Source organism: Phyllostomus hastatus, unplaced genomic scaffold (assembly GCF_019186645.2).
Source record: "Phyllostomus hastatus isolate PE091 unplaced genomic scaffold, TTU_PhHast_1.1 phas_contig_449, whole genome shotgun sequence".
Taxonomy (NCBI): Eukaryota; Metazoa; Chordata; class Mammalia; order Chiroptera; family Phyllostomidae; genus Phyllostomus; species Phyllostomus hastatus.
The window spans coordinates 2284520-2305584 of record NW_025333882.1 but is presented as its reverse complement, the minus strand read 5'-3'; the positions used below and the strand labels follow the sequence as shown (position 1 = coordinate 2305584).

At 37.1% G+C, this 21065-nt stretch overlaps 1 long non-coding RNA gene across 1 annotated transcript in view; it reads left to right on the top strand.

The window, feature by feature from the left end:
* The window catches only part of LOC123822878, a 45102-nt gene extending 26455 nt beyond the window's left edge, over positions 1–18647 (top strand). The window contains exons 2-3 of the long non-coding RNA XR_006786442.1: positions 16949–17045; positions 18076–18647. This is a non-coding gene — a long non-coding RNA (uncharacterized LOC123822878). The remainder of the gene's footprint in view (positions 1–16948; positions 17046–18075) is intronic.
* The last annotated feature ends 2418 nt before the right edge of the window (positions 18648–21065 follow it).

Below are 21065 nucleotides of genomic sequence, written 5' to 3'. Positions count from 1 at the left end.
CTGGGGATAGCCACACCCTCCTTTAATCAAATTCCAGTCTTGATTAGCAAAAAGCAGAATGCCTATAAGCAATGTGGCAGTGTCCCTATAGTAACACTGTCACTGGCTGCTCCAGCACCACAGGGAGTTGGTAGCTGGAAGGGGAAAACTGCAAAGAAGAAGTTGGGTGTAGGAAGAGTAGGGGTCCTGGTGGGCCAGCTCAGGAGTACCTCCTGGCCATACCCTGGATGATACTATCTCTGGCACCAGGTCCTACTCTCTCTGGGCTAAAAGGTAGCACCCACCTAATGTGGACAGGCCATCCAGGAGTGGATGTAATGTGGGGAGTTGGAGAGTAATAGAAATGAAGAGCTCTACTACAAGGCTTTTGTCTGGGTTAGAAATAGAGAAGTGGTCCAAAAATGCAGAAAACGTGTAATTTTTTGACAAACACATCTTGTGGTATTTTTGTGCGTCATCTTATTATCCTGTGAGACATGTAAATGGTTGATCCTGAGACCCTGGTAACATCAGGAGTAAGGACAGGAGTAAGGGAAGGAGGAAAGCTTTTTAAAGGACATGCCAATCAGAATTACGATCTCATAGTATGTATGAATCACAATGGAAAAGGAGGATCTGAAATCCAGACCTGCTTTAAGTCAAATTTCCCCCATTTTATCTCCAGGGTTAGGTACTGTGACAGTCTTTGCCTTAATTTCCTTCATTATTAAAGTCATCTCAGATAACCTATATTCCCTCTTATCTTGTGTAGCCATTACTCTCACCTGGTTAGAAAGAACTCCCACTGCTGCTTGTGTTGTATGCAGTCCATTTACTTAGCAAACAGTTATTGAGCACCTACTATTGCATGCACTGTTGTAGATATTGAGTCTACAACACAATGAATGTGTCAAAAAAGGTGCCTACTCTTTTGAAGTTAATAACTTTTTGGATAATTAATTAAATAAAAACAATAATATCAACAATACTAAGTGTTATGAAAAAATTTTAAGGGGGTGACATGATAGAGAGTGATGCAGAGATTACTTCATATTGGTGACTAGGGAAGGCCTTCTAATGAGGTGACCTTTGAACAGAACCTGAGTGACACAAGGAAGCTCCAGATGCTGAGGCCAGAAGGCAGAAGTGTGCCTGGGATTTTCAAGGAACAGGAAAAGCAAACCCATGAGGCTGGGTAAAAATGAGACACTGTGGAAGCAGTCTGGTCTGAGGAGTCCCATTAGCTGTCCCCCACAACCTTGTGTTATCCAGAACCCCATTGTGCCACAGCTAATGAAATAGGTGGGGGATGGGAAGATGCAGCTCCAGGAGCAGCAGCAGAATCAGTGGAAGCAAAGAAGGAAGTACCCAGACTGGCATCCTGAGTTGAGGCATCTTGGAGTCCTGACCACTGTGAAAAGCACCTTTGTGCCATGCAACTTACCTCTGACCAGAATCTTCAACCCTCCTATCTTGCACCCTGCAACCCATGACTTTCCTCCATACTGAGAGAAGAAATGAGAGGTCACTTCAGCAACATCCCTGGGTCTTAACCTGAGTCCATCTGCAATAGCAGAATCACTTTGGTTGCAAGTCAACTGCTGTTTCCTTGTCTTTATTCCTTCTTCCTATCTACATAGTATTCTTTCCATAGCATGCATGGCCTTGCCCACTCTTTTTCCCTTTTTGCCTCCATTTTTTTTTCACTGGGTGGTATGAGTACCCAATAGACAGTGTTAGGATGTACTTAAGAGTCTTAAAATAGAAAAAATAAAAGGCTTGAAAACAATTTATTAGGAAAAATTATAATGCCTTCTGGTTTCTTGCACTTAGGATATACTGAAAGTAAAAGAAGGATTTCAAATGACTCAAACTTATATTACTAGGATCAGTTTACTTTGTTTAATATTGATTGAGTTTGTAGTTTTTATGAGGCACTGAATATACAGTGAGTTCATAACCAGAAGCAGGAGTGAGGCAAGACAAGAAAATTATAGATATGCACATACACATAAAGAAGAGTATATTTAGGGAAACAGAGAGTTTGTTTTCTTCTTCTTTTTTAAAGATTTTATTTATTTATTTTTAGAGAGGAAAGGGAAGGAGATAGATAGAGAGATAGAGAGAAACATCAATGTGCGGTTGCTGGTGGTCATGGCCTGAAACCCAGGCATGTACCCTGACTGGGAATCGAACCTGCGACGCTTTGGTTCTCAGCCCGCGCTCAACCCACTGAGCTACGCCAGCCAGGTGTTTTCTTCTGATAGACATCAAGATATATGACTCTGGAGCTTAGGGAAAAAAAACACCAAAGTGAAAATGTAGATTTCAAAGTCAGTAAGTTCTATTCCAACTTCCTATTTAATTTTAGGTCATTATTTTAGGGTCAATCTTCCTCTACAAATTAGGAAAAAAACACTCAATACAAGTGAGAAATTAAGAGATTTCCAGGGACTATAATCTACTTCTAGTTAGTTGCGTACATATAGAAATCCAGATACAGAAACCAGTACAAAATGCTTTACTGACCTCGAAGTTCATCCAGTGCTGGACGACTCTTCTTCCTCAGTAAGTATGGTGGTTTGACAGATATGAATCACTTCAACTCTACAGTATTGGTTTCCTTCTCCTTTTTCACTTGTTGGTTTTAGTTATGTTTCATCATTAATGCCTTTGGCTCCAGTCATCTGCAGGACACCTCTCACTCTAGAAAGTGGCCTGACAGGGACAGGTTACGTTGCATCCGGCCACATGAAGTCTTCTGGGAATTCACAGGTGACACCTTCTGAACTGCTAGGAGGCAGCCTTAGTACTTGTCTGTTTCTCCCATCACATCTTAAACCTACAACCTGAGACAAGCAGTTCCAAGCCACAAGTGACCTAATGCCTGTTGATACTGGTAAACATTTTGCTTATGAGTTCTTCAAAGAGAATTTGACATTTTAAATAATCTAATTGAAATGGAAAAGTAGAAAATAAAATAAATATATTTTAAACTAGTAATGTTCAAAAATATTAAAACACTATGGAAATACCTAATGTATTGATGAGTGCATCTTATGATCATTGCATGTTAAGTAAATAAACAGATGAATAACTAAGTAAATAAGCAACTAAATAAAAAACAATGAACATAAAATCCAGGAAAAAGATGCAAACTTGTACATTAGACAGACAGCCTCACTCAAGCAGAATATGAAAATGAAATGTAAGGCTGCTATTTGAGTTTCTTGGCAGTTTCAGTGGCAGGAGGGAGTGACCACATGGGATCAGGGGCCATGTGGAATATGGCTTTTCCCACTACTAAAATGTTCGCCAAGAGGACTCAAAGGTCAAGGCTGGCTCAACAATAGCAGTTAACAGCTGCAGGGATCTTTGAATCACTAAATACCTCTAGTAGCACCTCACCATTTTAGCCAGGTTAGTTTCCCAGCTAGAAGTTCTTCTCACTTTCTAAAAAAGGCCTTTAAGTCACTATATGTTTGTCTCCCTTCACTCTCTCAGTCTTCCCCTAGACTTTGGGTGGGGAGCACACAGTAGCATATTTATGTGGCATGTTATGAAGTTGTACACCTGGGGTAACATTAGTTACCCCAATACATTATTTTTTAAAATTAATACAGCTTTCTAACATATATTTAACTCTAAATAACAAGGAAAGTTGATTGAAAAGTTGTCAAGGACCAAAAAGGGAGAAAACTAGCAACACAGGAGCCTGGAATTCTGTTTGGTTACACTGCATAAAACCCAGGTTCAAATGTGCTGCTACTCAGCAAAGTGGGAATAGAAGTGGTCACGAGTGCCAGTAGTAAGCAGCTTCAAGACTCATTGATAGAATTCAAGTGCACTGACCTTTGAAAAATCAAATCTGAATAGACTTTATCCTAGATCCACAACATTTATGTACCATAATGTGGAACTTCCGGGGCTTACAGTCTTGGTGGGCACTGAAAAGTTGGCAAGAATAAATTACAGTTCAAATATGGGTATCACAATGTTGAATATTAAATTTTTATTAATTAATACTATCTTTGAAAATTATTTGCAATAAAATTTCCATAACTTGTACAAAATTAGTATTGAATAAAATTAATTTGCTAAGAAATTTAGTATACTAAGTGATCTTCCACGGATGAACATAATTGCAATCTATATTTATGGTGTCACATAATATTTATAAGATTATAAGAAAAAATATGAGATTGGAGAGAAAAAAGGGGAACAAAGTATCTAATTATCAATACTGAATTCAATTGATTCCAAAATCATGGTTTCTTGAAATATTGCAAGTTGTGATAGTGTCTTCTACAGATTTTGTTGGATTTTCTTGATGAAGTGAATTTCTAGAAATAGCCTTTTCAATAGTAAGAACAAAATAGCCTTTTCTAGTTGCATAACCTATCCAAAAACAAGGTTAGAATTAAATGAGAATTTAAAGATTAAAAAAAACTAAGACTTTGACAATGCGAATGACTTACCCTAGGTCACACAGGGCCTTATGCTGAGCAGGATCTTGAAAACAAATCTTCAGAGTGGTGCACGGTAACCTATAGTAACACCAGACTGTCGACAGTAACTTAAATCATCCCACCTCCTCACTTGGAGACCAAGTGCCTGCTTTACAAAAATCTAGGTGAAACCCTTGCTCTTAAGATGATAATTGACTTTTAAATGCCCCTATGTTGCATATACACTTTAGCTACTAATCCACATTATAACACTGTTTTGATGACAGAAGATTTTACCTTTTTTCACGAAGGACTTTTATTAATGTCATCATTTTTTACTCTAAAATAGAAAAAATAATTCAGGGGGCACCATGTGTATTTATATTTAAAAGACACTGTTACCAATGTGATGTAGATTTAGATGGTCACAGCTAAGATTTCAAATTTATTTCTAGGTAATTTTTTTTGGTTGTGGCTGGTATCAATGGGTAAAGGAAAAGAATGACATTTATTTCAAGTTACATGTGGTCATTGTGAATGTGTAAAAGTAAAGATAAATAAATTAATAACTTCATCCCTTGGTATATTTTATTTATCTATTTATTTTACTAAATACTTATGATTTTTAATGTCATTCAAGTACAGTTTTCTGCCTTTTCCACCCCACCCCTCCCCACCATCCCAGCCTACCCCATCTCCCTCCCCTGTTTCTACCCTTTCTTGTTATTGCCCATGTGTCCTTTATAGTTGTTCCTGCAAACCCTTCACCCTTTTACCCCATTATCCGCTCCTCTCTCCCTCTGGTTACTATCAGTTTGTTTCCAATTTCAATGTCTTTGGTTATATTTTGCTTACTTGTTTGTTTTGTTGGTTAAGTTCCAGTTAAAGGTGAAATCATATGGCATTTGTCTTCACCAAGTGGCTTACTTCACTAAGCATAATACTCTCCATTTCCATTCATGCTGTCAAAAAAGGTAAGAGCTCCTTCTTTCTTTCTGCTGTGTAGTATCCCATTGTGTAAATATACCTTAGTTTTTTGATCCATTCACTTACTGTTGGACACGTAGGTTGCATCCAGCATTGGCTATTGTAAATTGTGCTGCTATGAACATTGGGGTGCATAGATTCCTTTGGATTGGTGTTTCAGGGTTAATAAGATATAATCCCAGCAGTGGAATGGCTGGGTCAAAAGGCAGTTCCATTTTTAGTTTTGAGGAAAGTCCATACTGTTTTCCACAGTAGTTGCAACAGCATGCAATCCCACCAACAGTGCATTAGGATTCCCTTTTCTCCACAACCTCTCCAACACTTGTTTGTTGCTTTGCTTATGCTAGCCATTCTGACTGAAGTGAAGTGGTATTTCATTGTGGTTTTAATTTGCATCTCTGATGGCTAGCGATTCTGAGCATCTTTTTATATGTCTCTTGACCCTCTGTATGTCCTCCTTGGAGAAGCTTCTGTTAAAGTCTTTTGCCCATTTTTTAATTGGGTTGCTTGTCTTCTTAGAGTGGAGTCCTGTGAGTTCTTTATATATTTTGGAGATCAAACTCTTGTCTGAGGTATTATTGGCAATTATGTTTTCCCATATAGATGGTTCTCTTTTCATTTTAATATTGTTTTCTTTAGCTGTGCAGAAGCTTTTTTTATTTTGATGAGATCCCATTTGTTTATTCTTTCCTTTATGTCCCTTGCTCTAGGGGATATATCAGTGAAAATATTGTTGAGTGGAATATCTGAGTTTTTCCTGCCTAGGTTCTCCTGAAGGACTTTTATGGTGTCACAACTTATATTTAAGTCTTTGATCCACCTTGAATTTATTTTTGTGTATGGTGTAAGTTGGTGATCAAGTTTCTTTTTTTTCCCATGTAGCTGTCCAGCTCTCCCAACACCATTTGTTGAAGAGGCTATTTTTACTCCAATTTATGCTTCTTCCCCCTTTGTCAAATATTAATTGACCATAGAGACTTGGTTTTATTTCTGGGCTCTCTGTTCTGTTCCCATTGGTCCATGTGTCTGTTCTTATGCCAGTACCAGGCTGTTTTTATTACAGTGGCCTTGTAATACAGTTTGATATCAGGTATTGTGATCCCTCCTGCTTTGTTCTTCTTTATCAAACTTTCTGCAGCTATTCAGTGTCATTTATGGTTCCATATAAGTTTTTGAAGTGTTTGTTGTATATCTGTGAAATATACCATTGGTACTTCAATAGGGATTGCGTTGAATCTATAAATTGTTTTGGGTTGTATGAACATTTTGATGATGTGAATTCTTCTGATCCATGAACATGGTACATGTTTCTATTTGCCTGTGTCCTTCCTAATTTCTTTCTTCAGTGCTGTATAGTTTTCTGAGTAAAGATCTTTTACCTCCTTGGTTAGGTTTATTCCTAGGTATTTTATTTTTCTTGCTACTGTATCGAATGGGATTTTTTCTCCTGATTTCTGTTTCTGATATTTTATTGTTGGTATACAAAAATGCCTTTCATTTCTGAGTATTGACTTTATATCTGGCTATTTTGCCAAATTCATTTATTAGGTTGAGCAGTTTTTGTGTGGCGTTTATAGGATTTTCTATGTACACTATCATGTCACCTGCAAGCAATGACAGTTTTCTTTTCTCTTTCACAATTTGGATGCCTTTTATTTCCTTTTTTTGTCTGATTGCTTTGGTTAGGACTTCCAATACTATGTCGAACAGAAATGGTGAAAGTGGACAACCTTTTCTTGTTCCTGATCTTAGTGAGAAAGTTTTTAGTTTTTGCCCATTGATGTTGATGTTGGCTGTAGGTTTCTCATATGTGCCCTTTATTATGTCATGGAATGCTCCCTCTATTCCCACTTTGTTGAGTGTTTTTAATAAAAAATGGGTGCTGTACCTTATCAAATGCTTTTTCCGCATCTATTGATATGATCATGTGATTTTTGTCTTTCCTTTTGTTTATGTGATGTATTACATGAGTGTTTACAATGAAGGTTTACTGATTTGTGAATATTGTAACATCCTTGAATCTCTGGGATTAATCCCACTTGGTCATGGTGTATGATCTTTTTAATGTATTGCTAGATGATGCAGTTTGGCAACATTTTGTTGAGGATTTTAGCATCTATGTTCATCAGCAATATTGGCCTGAAGTTTTCCTTCTTTGTTGTGTCTTTACCTGGTTTGGGGGTTAGGATGACACTGGCTTCATAAAAAGTTTGAGAGTCTTCAATCTTCTTGAATTGTTTGGAATAGTCTGTGAAGGATAGTAAGTGAACCTATCCTTGTGGCAGTTGCTAATGTAGCCCAGGCCCTGGCTCAGAAAGCCGGTGGGGAGCAAGTTAGCACACAGGACTCAGGCCCACCAATAGGTTTTCCCATGGATAATCAGGCCTGCATTGTACTGAGGATGATTTGAGGCTTGCTTTTTGCTAAAACTCCCTCACCCTGAATTGAGGCAGCAAATGTTTACTGCATATCTTTAAAGTAACTTCCTAAGATCTGTCCTAAACCTCCCAAGTATGGAGTATAACCATTCCCCCTTGATTTGAAAACATCCTTTTCTTTTAAGTAATTAGCAACATTCTTTCCTTTGTTATCTGTAAAAGGTAACCACCTAAAGGGAATCTGTGCATAGCAAATAAGGACCATCCTCAATGTAATGTACCCAGAAAAGCAATAAAACCTGTCCAGGCAGGGGTCAGGGCCCCCTTTCTCATTTAGAGAGCAGCCATGCTGTCCCTTTTTCTCCACAGGACTTCTGCAGCCCATGTGAATTTGTTTGTCGCAGCCACAACACATGGACCCCACAGGCTGGGGTCTGCATCAGGATAGGGGTTAGCTCTTCCTTAAATGATTTGTACAATTTTCCTGTAAAACTATCCACTACAGGGATTTTGTGTGTTGGGAGTTTTTTTTTATTACTGCTTCAATATCGTCAGCTGTTATTTGTCTAATCAGGCTTTCCGCTTCTTCATTGAGTTTTGGAAGATTATATTTTTCTAGAAATTTGTCCATTTCACCTAGGTTTTCAAATAGCTTGGCATATAGGTCTGGGTAGTAATTTCTTACAATCCTTCTATTTCTGTGGTATGAGTTGTTATCTCTCCTCCTTCATTTCTGATTGTGCTTATTTGGGTCCTCTCTATTTTTTTCTTGATGAGCCTGCGTGAAGGCTTGTCAATTTTGTTTATCTTTTCAAAGAACCAGCTCCTGGATTCATTAATCCTTAGAATTGTGCTTTTAGTCTTTATGTCATTTAATTCTGCACTGATCTTGGTTATTTCCTTCCTTCTACTTGCTCTGGGCTGTCTTTGTTGCTGTTCTTTGAGTTCTTGTAGATGTAGGGTTAGGGTATTTATTTGAAATGTTTCTATCTTCTTTAGGTAGGCTTGTATTGCTATGACCTTCCCTCTCAGGACTGCCTTCACTGTGTCCCATAAGTTTTGGGTTGTTGTGAGTTCATTTTCATTTGTTTTCAGAAACTGTTTGATTTCTTCCTTGAGCTAATTCTTAACCTATTTATTGTTTAATAGCATGCTATTCAATCTCCATGAGTTTGAGAGTTTTTAAGTTTTTTCCTTGAGATTGGTTTCTAGTTTCAGTCTCTTGTGGTCAGAGAAAATGCTTGATATGATTTCAGTTTTCTTGAATTTGTTGAGGCTTGTTTTATATTCATCATGTGGTTTAACTTTGAAAATGTTCCATGTGCATTTGAAAAGAATGTGTATTTAGCTTCTTTGGGATAAAAGGCTCTCTATATATATCAGTTAAGTTCATTTGATCTAGGACATTATTCAATACCACAATATCTTTGTTGATATTTTGTTTGGAAGATCTATTCATTTTTGACAGCGGGGTGTTGAAATTCCTTATTATAATTGTGTTGCTGTCAATATCTTTCTTGAAGACCTCCAAGATTTTCTTTATGTATTTGGGTGCTCCTATGTTGGGTGCATATATATTTATAATGTTTATATGTTTCTGATGGGTTCTTCCCTTGAGTATTATGAAGTGATCTTCTGAGTCTCTTTTTATGGCCCTTTTTTTGAAGTCTATTTTATCTGATATGAGTATTGCTACCCCTGCCTTTTTCTCCTTTTTATTTGCTTGAAATATTTGTTTCCAGTCCTTTACTTTTAGTCTGTGTAGGTCTCTTGTCCTGAGGTGGGTCTCTTGTAGGCAGCATATGTGTGGATCAAGGTTTCTTATCCATTCAGCTATTCTATGTCTTTTTATTAGAGCATTTAGTTCATTTACATTTAAGGTTATTATTGATAGGTACTTATTCATTACCATTTTTTCATACCTGTGTTCCTCTTTCTCTCTCTTTTCCTTCCTTTCTTTAAAGCAGTCCCTTTAGCATCTCTTGCAGAGCTGGTTTGTAGAAAGTGTATTCTTTTAGACTTGTTTTGTCTGGGAAGCTCCTTATTTGGCCTCCCATCTTGATTGAGAGCCTTGCTGGGTAAATTAGCCTTGGTTGCAGGCCTCTGGTTCTCATCACTTGGAATATTCCTTGCCATTCCCTTCTAGCTTGGAGTGTTCCCATTGAGAAGTCAGCTACTACCCTTATTGGGGCTCCCTTGTATGTTACTTCCTGTTTCTCCCCTGCTGCCTTTAAGATTCTCTCTTTATCTTGAAATTTTGCCATTTTAATTATGGTGTGTCTTGAAGTGGGCCTCTTTGGGTTCCTCTTGATTGGGACTCTCTGTGTTTCCTGGATTTGTGTGATTTTTTCTCTCATCAAATTAGGGAAATTTTCTATCATTACTTTTAAAAACAGGTTGTCTGTCCCTTGTTCTTCTCCTTCTGATATCCCTATTGTATGGATATTATTATGTTTCATGTTGTCTTGCAGCTCCCTTACCACCTGTTCATTCTTTCTGACTCTCTTTTCCTTTTCTTACTCTTTCTGGGTGTTTTCTTCTACCTTGTCTTCCAGTTCACTGATTCTATGTTCTGCTTCATGTAGCCTGCTTGTAATTCCTTCTAGTGTGTTTTTTATTACCAAGATTTTATTGTTCATTTATTCCTGAGTTTTGTTTATAGTTTGTATTTCCTTTTTCATACTGTTGTAGTTCTTATTCAGTTCCTTGTACTTGTTTGTGAGTTCCTTGAGCATCTTTATAACCATTATTTTGAATTCTATATCTGATAGTTGGGTTATCTCCATTTCATTTAGCTCTTTTAGTGGGGAGTCTTCCATGCGTTTGAATTGCATGTTCTTTTTTTGTCTCCCTATTTTAGGTGACTCTTTTTGTTTGTTTCTGTGCTTCCTGATGTTTTGTTTTGCTAGCTGTCTTTGTAGGGTGAACTTTTATCATAAGAATTCTATGGGGTTCAGTAGTGTGTTCTCTTTGATCCCTTGTCTGGACACTCTAGGTTTGCCCTTTCTTATGTTTGTGTGGGCTCTCTTGTTCTACTTGGGTTTTTACCTTTTGGTGGTTCCTTTGCTGGTGGTTTCTCTCCTTTAGTAGGTATACTGATGTTGGCAGCTCCCACCTATTCTTGTATGTGATCAGTGGCAGGGGGTATGCAAAATGGATTAAGACAGTGAGAGAGTATTTTATGGGATTTAAAGTACCAGCAAGTAAAGAAGAGATAGGAGATTCTTTGGATAAGTATAGCATTAACTGTGATATTTCACCCTACTAGCCACTTTTTATGAAAGGTGAAAGAGAGATAAGAGTCTTGTTAGAGGGGAGGAAGATTGTGAGCTGAATCCAGAAAACAGAGTGCTTGTGCAAGGTTAAGTGATGAGATATAATGAAAGTAAAGGATAGAAAGTAGGTATAGTGTGAGAGAGAATAGAGTTAACCGCAAGAATAATAATGCTCAGAATAAAGTGAAGTGGGCTAAGATCAGGGAGGGTTACTGTGTAGTTGTACTATTGTATGGAACAACAATTATTTATAATAGTACTAGAACAACAATAATATGACAAGAAATATATGGTTTGGTTAACCAGAATAAAAAGTTCCCAATCAAGAGTTGTGTGTTATTGGAACACGGGTGAAGTGAAAGTAGGAATATTAAAATACTATAAAGGGAGAAATGGAAATCAGTCAAACAATGCAATTAAACAGAAATAAAATGAGGAAAACTAAACATAAGAAAAAGAAACAAAAATACTAATAAAATAAAAGTGGTAAAAATAGTGAAATAATAATAATACACATAAGCAATAAAATGCCAGCTCTATGGGATAGCAAAATGATATTTGCATCAGTTTCTCAATTTTGGAGCTTAGCCTTGTGCTTCCCCTTTGGATCTATCTCTGGATCCTTCATAACTACACATGTTATTGTCTCTATTGTTGGGAGGAAAAAAAAGGGAAAAAAAGAGAGAGGAATGGAAAAAAATAAGCCTCCTGTTGACTTTAAACCTCTTCAGTGAGTTGTACTGGTCTTCCTAGATGCCAAAGGAAGAGGGGGACTCTGGCTTTGCTTTTCTCGCTTCCTATGGTTTTGAAAGAATGGGGACCAGGTCTGGGCTGCAGTATTTACAGTTTTCCAGCCTATGGCTCAGGTCCTCTGCGAGCTGCCAGGCTCAGGTCAGCCACTCAGTCTCTGGGCTCACTGTTCCACTCAGCCAGTCAGGCTCTGTGTGTATACAGCTCAAATCACGCTGTGGGCGAGCCAGCTGCTGCTTGAGAGTTCCTTCCAAATCAGCTGCCCACCATTGTTAACAAACACACAGCTTTTCACACAGCCCAACTTTCCAACCAGTCTGGAGACTATCCGAGTCTGGGTCCTACACAGCCCAACTCCTCCCTTTTCCAAATGTTGTCTGGCACCTCAATTTCTCTGGTGCCAGCGTCCACAGTCCCAGCAGATGTATACCGCCTCTGTGTGTCTCCCATTTCATCTCTATTCCCCCCCCCCCCGCCCCCAGCAACTTCAAACATCCAGGTCCCTTGTGGTGCCAGGCTGCCCCGCCTGCTCTGGTAGGGGAGGGAGTTGGTGATCTAACTCTCCTCCCCATATCCTGTGGCAGGCCTGGGCCAGGGGCTGCAGTGGCCTAGGTCCCTTCTCAGATCCCAGGGACTTTATCATCCCAATGCAGTCTCTTCACCTTCTGTATTTCAATGTCCTCTGCAATTTTTGGCCTCCAAACTTCACATAAGCTGGGATTCTATTGGCTGTTCCCTCTGTTCTCAGAAGATCGGCCAGGTGTTCCAGCTGGGCACAGGGAGAACTGGGCTCCTCTCCCACCTACATCGCTCCCATCTTCTCCCCCCATTGGTATATTTTAAAAGAATTAAACCATCCTCCACTTAAAAATTCCAATTCAAAAAAAATATGATACTACCTGTGGAGAGTACTGATGTCTTCGTTATATACTATGATTTTTTTTCAGTGAATAGTTTCTTGGGTAGTTAGTTCCCAGTGTTTATGATATGCTTCACACTACAATAGTTTTAATTCTAACTTTTGAAATATTTCACTTCAACCATATATTACTTGCAACACAACTAGGGGTTTAAAAGTAACAAAATAGTATATGTTCATGGTTTATCTCTAAAATTGCCTTAATTAACAACTGATACAATGTTTCTCTATGAATACATAAGATTATCATTATTCAACTTCAAATACTGAGTAACACAACACATATCTTTGAAATTATATTTGAGACTTAGAAAAACAAATGTAAATTCATGAGTTCTCTCAAGCAAGCAATGTTACAGAAAGTGTTGCCTGAGCCCAGCAATGAGACACAATTTGCTCACCTGTGTTTTAGTGCTAAGATACATCTCCTGTGATCCCCTCTCTCAGTTCCCCCTAATCTCACTGGGTGAATTGCTGATTTTGCCAAACGAGCTGAAATATTAACTTATTTGAATGCAAGTTTAGCAATGACATTTTAAATTTTAAAAATTAAAGTAGATGTTTCCAACTGACATACAAGAAACCAAACAAAGTCATCACAAATTGCAAATATGATATCAGGTCAAGAATTATGTGTAAAGTAAATGTTTATAACTATTACCAAATAATTTGAGGATTAGAAAGTTCCTTCCATTTCAATTTTAAATACCTGATGCTTAATTTTCCTTCATACTCTTTCTCTAGATTTGAAAAACTTCTAAAATGAGGTTTTACTAACCAAGGCACCTAATTCTCCTTATATAAAATAACTCTTTCCCTCATATTATCTTTCCTGGTATTAGCTCTACCAAAGTTTTATATTTTCCTCAATGTAGTTTTGCTATGTGTTCTTGGTTGCTATTTTTTGTTAAATATGCTTATGGAACACACACATACACACAAATATTTGGAAGAATCTGGATCTTTTTAGATTGAATATATTTAAAGTAAAGAGCAAAATGAAGGAAGTCATGAAAAGACAATAAAAGAATCTTTGAAATTTAGAAATATTAAGTAATAATATATAGTATTCACTATACTTAGTCATTGTACATTAAAAAGTATATATTGTAATATACTAACAATACAGGGTGAGGAAAAATGGATTTACAGTTATGATTATGCAAAACACAGAATTTATTCTTATTTATTATTTTATTATTTTCTATTTGAAAAATTGTAAATTTACTTTTTTCCCCACTCTTTATACATTACATATACATGCTATATTGTCTATACATTGTATACATATAATATATACTAAGTAACTATATATTGTTTTGTGTGTGTATGTGTGTGTGTGTTTTCCTAATAAAGTCTAGCTGTCCTTCTTTTCTTATGTAACAATAGCTGTTTTTTGTACTTCAGGTTATTTCAGTAAAAGGTCTTTTTTTAATTTAATACTTTTTACTTTTAAATTAGTTGATGTACAGTGTTATATCAGTTTTAGGTGTACAAGCTTGTGATTAGATATTTATAAAACCTATGAAGTAATCACCCAGATAAATCTAGTACCCATCTGAAATGATACATAGTTATTATATTACTATGTTTCCTATACTATACTTTACATCCCCATGACTATTGTGTAACTACCAATTTGTAACTCTTAATCCCTTCCCCTTTTTCTCTCAGCCCCCAACACTCTTCCTTTTGCTCAAATGTCAAAATGTTCTCTGTAACTATGAATCTGTTTCTGGCCTGCTTCATTTATTTTGTTTTTTCAGATTCCACATATAAGTGAGATCATATGGCATTTCTCTTTCTCTGTGTGACTTATTACACTCAGCACAGTAACCTCTAGGTCCACCCGTGTTGTTTCAGTCTACATAATCTTTTAAAAAGATATTTTATATTAGCACTTTCCTCTTAGTGATAACAGGGTAGCAATTATATCTCAAGTAGGCAATAAATAAAGATTCAGTGATTAGCTAACTGAACAGCTGGTTAAATGTCAGTGGCTACTAAGATTGTATTTTTTATTAATAGTGAATATTTGCTTTCTGTCACTGGACTCTTTTCAGACTTTTACATTGGTAAATTTAATCTCCAGATTAATTATACACTATGCTATAATACCTTATCTTCCCAAGAGATGATGCACTCCCCTAGTACTTTAAATGATACTATATTCTTTAAGAATTAAAAAAATTGAAGTATATAGCCCTGGCTGGCATAGCTCAGTGGATTGAGCGTGGGCTGTGAACCAAAGCATCACAGGTTCGATTCCCAGTCAGGGCACATGCCTGGGTTGCAGGCCGTGGACCCCAGCAACCGCCCATTGATGTTTCTCTCTCTCTTTCTCCCTCCCTTCCCTCTCTAAAAATAAATAAATAAAATCTTTAAAAAATCTTTAAAAGATTGAAGTATAGATTGACACCAAAAAACACAGGCAACAGAGATAAGTTGGACTTCACCTAAATTTAAAACTTTTGTACATCTAAGGACACTATAAATAAGATGAAAAGGCAACCTACAGAATGGGAGAAAATATTTGCAAATCCTATATCTGACAAGTGATTAATATCCATAATATATGAAGAGCTATGATGGAGCAACAGCAACAAAAAAAAAACAAGCAATCTAATTTAAAAATGGGCAAAGGACTTGAGTAGACATTTCTCCAAATAAAAGATTCAGATGGCCAATAAGCACATGAAAAGATGCTCAACATTAATCATTAGGGAAATGGAAATGAAAACAACAGTGAAATACCACTTTACATTCATTGGAATGGCTATTTTAAAAAATTAAACAAAGGACATCACAAGTGTTGCCAAAGATGAGGAGAAATTGGAGCCTTCAGACATTGCTGTTTGGAATGTAAACTAATACAGATACTATAGAAAACTATATGGCAGTTCCTCAGGAAAATTTTAAACATAGTTTTATATAACCCAGCAATTTCACTTATGAGAAAATACACAAAAGAATTGAAATCAGAGACTCGACCAGATAATTTATTTAAAAAATGTTTTATTGATTTATTGCTTTGACAGAGAGAGAAAGGTATGGAGAGAGAGGGAGAAAGAGAGAGAGAGACTGGGAAAGAGAGAGAGAGAGAGACATCAATTTGTTGTTGCATTGATTTGTGTATTCACTGGTTGCTTCTTGTGTGTACCCTGACCAAGGATCAAACCTGCAACATTGATATGTGGGGACAGTGTTCCAACTAACTGAGCTAACTGGCCAGGGCACCTCAACCAGATGTTTCTACACCCATGTTCATAATAGTGTTAATCACAGTATTCAAAAGGTAGAAACAACCCAAGTGCCTATCAATAGGTACATGGATAAATAAAATGTGGTATTTACATACAATAGAATATTATTTAGCCTTGAAAATAAAAGAGATTCTGACATATCTTATACCATAGATGAACTTTGAAAATGTTTTGCTAAGTGAGATAAACCAGACATAAAAGTGGAATTATATAATTATATTTATGGAGTACACAGAACAGTCAAATTTAGAAACAGAAGGTAAAGTGATGGTTACCAGGGTTTAGGGGAACATATTGTTAGTATGCAGAGTTTCCGGCTGGGATGATGAGAACGTTCTGAAGATGGATGGTGGTGATGGCTGCATGATACTGTGCGTGTTCTTAGTGCCACAGAGCTGTGCATTTAAGAATCTTTGAAATAGTAAATGTTATGTTGTGTATATTTCACAATTCAAGCAATCATAAAAATTTTAAGAAGACAAAGATCTATCAAAATTCTCTTTTGACTATTAGAATAACATATAATACTGATAAAGAATAAAAATATGCTCTTACATAATGTCAATTTATTAATGGTGAAGGATAAGGATAAGTTCTAATTTTTTTTGATAATTACAACTATTTAAATAGAAACTATTCATTTCCTGAAAAAAATATATTTCTTTAACTCTCTAAAATTTTAGCTATTTCAAAACATGACTTTCTGCCACATTATTATAGATGCTAAGGGAGAAATATTTCTGGAACCATTCAGTGACCTGTTTGTTCTGTCTAGATACTTTAACCAAATGTGTCACATTGCAGTTTGATCTCATTTCTTTGGATTTGTTGTATTTGGTTTCTTAAAGAAGCTTTTATTTCTAAAATATTTTTAAAATGTGGTAATTAAACCATCTATAATGAAGCAGTCTTCTTTTTATATTTACACAAACTTTCATTTTCTTCACAGGGCAGAAAACAATAACTGGAGAAGTGCCAAAATGAATTCCTGAGCCTGAAGTTGTTCCATCAGGAGCTTCGGCTGGATTGCAGTCACAGTGGATTGGGTAAATCCTAGTGAAGTTACTAAAACAACCAACAATCTGCTCCCAGTCAACACTCCCACCTCGGTAGGGAGCTGTGTTTGTTTATTGGTCACATTTATTTAAGGTATAGGTTTAGCTTTCTGTGACCAATCTGTTTTATATTCAATTGTATCTTGCCCTCTTGATGTGCCATTTACTTAATAATAGAGTTGTGAAATTTAAATATATGTATTTGTATTTTTATGTTTCTTTTCAGAATTCTCAATTACAAAATATATCTATTAGAATGAGTAAATAAAATAAATAAACTATAATGATAAATACAGTACTTTTAGGATATAGTTTCCGTCTGGTCAAAGGTTTGTATTATCCAAAAACTAAAATAAGTGTTCCATGCAGAACTGGAGATCAAGTATTTTTCTGTACTTATCTAATTCCTCATTCCCTAAGTAATTACATTAAGTTAAAATTTACACAAAGAAAAAGCATAGTGAAATTAATATCTTTTACAGGTAACTTCATATTTTGATTTGTAAATGAGAATATAGAACATCTCATAAATTTATCTTTTAGCAAGGAGATAATTCAATTAATACATGGGTTATCAGCACCAGATTTTCTTACCCTAAATTGTTCTTTTACCATCATTTTCTAAACTCAACAAAAATTGACTTAAGAAAGTAGAACTAACTAGCCAAAATTTGTGAAAAATAAGTTCAATGATTCAGACAGAGGTAGAATAGTGTCATCTTTGCTTCCTGTCTTCAAATTTATCTAATATGTTCAAGAGTTTGCCTGGCACCTGAGATTTGAACAGAACTTTGAGACACAGAGACAGAGACACATCATAGAGACACAGAGACAGAGACTGGTTGGGGACAGAGCTGGACACTTATTGCCTTGGCACTGTGGATGTCAGCTGTTATGCTTAATGCTACATTATTAAGAAAAATCACCGATATTTTTTATAGACTTAGGAAAGTTAGGTTGTCTAAGGGGGTATCACAAAATTAACTGACAACTATTAAAATTTAATCTTTCATTCATCCAGGCACTGAACAAGGCATTGAGGATAACAAAGTGCATAGCCACATCAAGGCACCACCTATACACAGCTCTCCAGGGGCTTCCAACTCTGTGAATGTTGGCCTGAGGCTTACCCTGAGCTCATCTCCCTTGCATATCCCCTCATTTCATATCCTTGTGTTTGCCTAACCCACTGGGCTCGATGCCCTTCCTCATAAATGCTAAACACACTTCCCTTCAAGATATTTGCATTGCTATTTCCTTGGCTAGAAGATTTACTCCCAGATATTAACCGTACTTCACTCATATCTCTGCTCAAATACTATCTCTTCACTCAGGCCTCTGGCAACAACTGGGTATATGTGGAGACTTCTCATTCCAACACAGATGTTATCCTTCAACCAGCTTATTTTATATTTATAATATTTATTCATACCTGATATATGATACATCTATTTGTTTTCTAGTTTATTATTTGTCTCCCCAATCAGAATATGATAAAGTCTGTCTGGAAAAAGTGCAGCCATTGTTAATATAACAAGAATGGTTTGCATGACATCGATGTAACCTGGCAGCCAAAGAGAGTAGGCTGGAATGCACATGAGTGAATAATGACAACTTCATGTACTAGTCACTGCAGGTGGTAGACACTGTTGAGTGAGCATGTGTACCGTGTGGCCATCACATTCAAAATGACTGAGCAAGTAGAACAATGAATCTGCATCAAATTTTGCATTAAGCTTGAACATTCTTCTGTGGAAACTATTTGTATGATTAAGAAGGCTTTCAGGGATAATGCAATGGGTACAGCACAAATAAAAGTGTGGCAAAAACACTTCAAAGATAATCAAGAATCTGTTGAAAGTGATCCATGTTCTGGTAGGCCTGCAACAAGCAGAACATCTGAGAATGTTGAACACAAACAGACTGTAATTAACGAAGATTGGCACCTGACAGTGCAAGACTAGAAGCTAACCTGGGGATTCTAAAAACTGGTGTCTGATATTTTGACATAAGATCTTGATATGAAACATGTCCTGGCAAAATTTGTTCTGCAGCTTCTGCTACCCAAATATTGTGTTGCAGTTGCTGATGATGGTTCAAACTACTATCAATTATCCAGATTTCCTTAGGAAGGTCATACCAGAGATGAATTGTGGGTCTACAGTTATGGTCTGGAAATGAAGGCCCAGTAGTCCCAATGGAAGTTGCCTGGTTCTCCATACCTGAAGAAGGTGCAGCAAAGTCACAGCAAGATCAAGACCATGTTAACTGTGTTTTTTGATTGGGAAGGTGTTGCCCATCACAAGGATGTCCCTCCAAACCAAACAATTAATAAGGAGTACTGCAATGATGTTCTTCATTGGTTGAGAGATGCAATACAACAAAAACAGCTTCAGCTATCAGCAACTGGTGATTGGCAGCTTCATCATGACAACACACCTGCTCATGCATCACTTTTCGTGCAGAGTTTTGTGGTAAAACATCAAATCAACCAGGTGACTCAGCCCCCTACAGCTCAGATTTGGTGCTCTGTGACTTCTCGCTTTCCCAAAACTAAAATCACATTTGGAGAAGAGATTTCAGACTGTCAGTGAGATTCAGGAAAATACAATGGGGCAACTGATAGCAACTGAGAGAATTGTGTGAAGTCCCAATTCCCCTACTTTGAAGGGGACCCCAGGGCATGACTATTCTATGTAAAATGTTCCTTGCATCTGTTACCTTCTTCAATAAATGTCTCTCTTTTCATAGTACATGGCTGTATACTTTTTGGATAAACCTCATGTAAGATCAATGAAAGCAAAGACTTTTATTTGGTTTGGTACTGTATTTCCATGGATTTAGAACAGTGCCCAAAACATAGAAGGTAGTTAATAAATATTTGCTTGGGGGAATTAATGTATTAATGCATACTTAATTACTGTGGAGGAGACATATATGTCACAGAACAATTACCACATGGAAGCACAGACTCCAAGTTTTTCTGGGGAGGGGGTCAGAGAAAAGACTTTCTTTCCAGACAAATGACATTTGAGATGGATCTTAAATACAAAAGGATAGGTCCTAGACTGAAAAGGAGGAAGGTGTATTATGTTACAGAAGGGAAAACATGTGCAAAGGCATGAACTTAAAACACTGTTAGGTTCAAGAATAGGTAGAAAGTTTGGTGAGAGTGAAAACAAAGTAAAGCCAAACTATAAAATGTCTCATATACTATGTGTATCAAGTAAAGAAATTAAAACTCATAACAGCAGTAATTTCTCACAGGAAGTTGGCCTCCAGGTATTTTGAGGAGCATTAACACACTATTTATAATGGTGGATCAGTTTCTGAAGACAACAGAAAATGATAATGCCACTCTCCTGAGGACACTTTGCCAGTCCTAGGTCTGAAGCAGAAATGGAAGATTGGCCAGAAACCAGAGAGGGCAACCAGCAAGTGAGGCAGGAGATAATCAGGAAGGAAACTCTAGAGGCCCCACAGGGCGGATATAGAAAACTTCTATACATGACAAAGACCCCCTAAGATGGGTTGTTCCTGTTTTCTGGGATAACTCTGAATCATGGAATGCACCTGTACACTACCCCTGATTCATTATAATGAAATAACATTGTGGGACTCCCTTCTCCAGTAGCCAGTCAAGAAAATCATGGGAAACCACACATGCGCAGTAGCTTTGAAATCCAACTCCTTGTACCTGTGCAGGAAAAGCCCGCCAAAGACTAGCCAGGGAGCTTCTGCCCTATAAGAATAGAATCCCCCCAGCCCATGTGTTCCTTCTCTGCTCAGAGTTGGCCCACTCCCATGTCCTATGGAGTGTACTATCACTTAATAAATCTTCCCTCTTTCTTTATGCTATAAACTTTGTGTGTTTGGTTTAATTCTTTGTCCTCAATCACTAAGAACCTGGTTACCTGTGCACACCTGTGACACAGGCACACAGACAACCCTGGGGACCTGCCCAGTGGAAGCCAGGGAAAGCATGCCCAGATCTTACCTCCCCCAGCTCCT